The following is a 2,795-nucleotide window of genomic DNA, read 5'->3' as shown; positions in this document are numbered from 1 at the left end:
TAGAATAGAATAGAATAGAATAGAATAGAATAGAATAGAATAGAATATGAGAAGCTGCTATAAAGTCTTTTCGTAATATGTGCTAAGAGATATAAGTAAGACATTGAAAGGGTTAGATTAAGCAGGGTTTGCATTCCACGTACAAGAACAAGGACTGTGTATCATTGAGATGGCATTTAAGACATGTCTTGAAGGAAGAGCATAATTTTCACATAGTTGAGGAGCTCCCTGGGGATTGTGAGGTATAATAGTGAGCCTAAGCGTCCCCTAGAATGGTGTCAGTGCAGTTCAACTGAGAGTATTCACTAAAGTAATAATAAGTAAGACAAGGAAAATTGTAGCTTGTCCCCCTCTGTTATTTGCATGTGCCAGATGAGGATAGTAATCTCAATTTTTGCAGTACTTCATTCGAGAAGGTGGAAAAATCATTTCCTTCATTTTCAGGTCTAGCCAGAATTTGTTAGGCAAATTCTTTACTCACAAGAACAAGTTACCTGGCCTCCCTCCTCCTCCCTTCACCAAGGTTAGGAGTGGGAATGGTGCTGGAAGTGGTTCTAAGGCAGGAGATTTGACATTGTGCTGATCCATCAGATGACAACTTGAACCAGCAATTTTAAGCAGTACTCAGAGGTAAAAGATCCTTAAAGAGAAGGATTTCACTTAGGATAAGTTGGCAAAGAAAAAGTAGAGAGGTAGACCTTTGCTCTCATCATATGAAGCTTGAATTTTGTGGAAAAAAATCTGAGGATTCTGTTTTCCATCCATCTTTCTGTCTTTTAACTTTTGGGGAGTTTCTTGTCTTCTCATAATAGTTGTTTGTTAACACTTACCTTTCCATCCTCAGTACCCAAGATTTCTTTCTTCATAGCAGCATTCAGAAATTCTCTATCTCATTGCCTATAAAATGAAGTTAGATTCCCATGTCTGGTATCTAAGATAGTCTCAGTCTAACTGGAAGCTCCAATGTGCATTTTCTATCTTATTTTACATTTATGCCCCATTACCTCTCATCTACTTCTAACACAAGTATCCACTTCATTTATTTATGCAACAAATACTTATTGAATGCCTATTGTGTATTCTTTTTTTTCCAGTAACATTTTGGTATTTTATTCTAGGCCTTAATTTAGAAACTGTGCAGAAAGAGAAGAAAGAGAATAGAGTTAATAAATTGAGAATGCCCATGAAATTCAGTTGAGGAATCAGCATAGCAATAAATATAGGTATGACAAGAAGCTTTCATGTAGTCTCCTGGAATAACCTTGGGAAACACTAAGATGTAACACACTGGAATCTTAAGTGTTGAGACTCCATTTCCATTAATACATGTTGGCAAGTAGAGGTGATAAAATAAACAACTGTAATAGTCCTGTGGTGGTTTGAATAGGTATGACTCCCATAGAGTCATGTGTTTGAATGCTTGGCCCATAGGGAGTGGTACTGTTGGGAAGTGTGACCTTGTTGGAAGAAGTATGTCACTGTGGGGGTGGGCTTTGAGGTCATATATATATGCTCAAGCTATGCCCAGTGTGGAAGCCAGTTTCCTCCTGGCTCTTTTGAATCAAGATGCAGAACTCTCAGCTACTTCTTCAGCACCATGTCTGCTTGCATACTGCCATTCTTCCTGCCATGATGATCATGGACTAAACCTCTGAAACTGTAAGCCAGTTTTCCTTTATAAGAGTTGCCTTGGTTATGATGTCTCTTTACAGCAGTAAAACCCTAAGACAAGTTCCCAACTAGGGTCATCAGCTCCAGGACTGATGATTGCTTCTTAAAAAGTATAAGTTTATGCCAATTTTGATTCATATGGGCAAAATGAACACCAGTTTCACTGGTTACATCTAATGTCACTATTGACATCTGTCTCACAGAACTTTTTTTTCCTTTTTAAAATTATTTTATTTATTTAAATCCCAAAAGTTGCCCCCCTTCCTGATCCCTCCTCCCCAAGTTCTTTACATACACACCCCCCTCTTCTGAGAGGGTACTCCCCCACCTGCCCACCCCCTCCTCACTCCCACAAGCATCCCTTCTCCCTGGGACATCAAGCTTCCAGGGAATTAAATGCATCCTCTCCAACTGAGGCCAGACACGGCAGTCCTCTGTTACACATGTGCCTGGGGTCACGGATCAGCCCATGTATGCTCCTCGGTTTTTGGCCTAGTCTCTGGCAGCTCTGAGGGGTCTGGTCAGTTGACACTGTTGTTCTTCCTATGGGATTGCAATTCTCCTTAGCTCCTTCAGTCCTTCCCCTGACTCCTCCCTATTGGTCCCCAATCTCAATCCAGTGGTTAACTGTAAATATCTGCATTTGTCTCAGTCAGCTGCTGGTAGAGCCTCTCAGAGAACAGCCATGCCAGGCTCCTGTCTGCAAACACAACATGACCTCAGCAATAGTGTCAGGGTTTGGTGTGCACACATGAGATGGATCCCAAGTTAGGCCAATCACTGGGTGGCCTTTCTTTCAGTCTCTGCTCCATTTTTGTCCCAACATTTCCTCTAGACAGGAACAATTCTGGGTTAAAATTTTTGAAGATGGGTGGGTGGCCTGATGCCTCAACTGGGTGCTATCTATATCTACTGGAGGTGGTCTCTTCAGGCTCCATCTACCCACATTGAGCATTTCTGGCAATGTCATCCCCATCTTTTTTTTAAATGCTGACTCCACAAAACCGATACTTACAATGTACCATATAAATTCCCACATATAGGCTTGGTTCCCAATTTTTTTTTTTTTGGTTCCCAATTCTTAAACAAGCTTTGTCCTGTTCTGCTTCCATACTTGTGCTCAC

General features: G+C 41.0%; 1 protein-coding gene across 1 annotated transcript in view; it reads left to right on the top strand.

The window, feature by feature from the left end:
• Nucleotides 1-2,795, top strand: part of Gab2 (GRB2 associated binding protein 2) — a 155,009-nt gene that overhangs the window by 52,616 nt on the left and 99,598 nt on the right. The window lies entirely within an intron of this gene.

This window comes from Grammomys surdaster, unplaced genomic scaffold (assembly GCF_004785775.1).
Source record: "Grammomys surdaster isolate TR1022 unplaced genomic scaffold, NIH_TR_1.0 203, whole genome shotgun sequence".
NCBI lineage: Eukaryota > Metazoa > Chordata > Mammalia > Rodentia > Muridae > Grammomys > Grammomys surdaster.
This window is presented reverse-complemented; position numbering and strand designations above follow the sequence as displayed.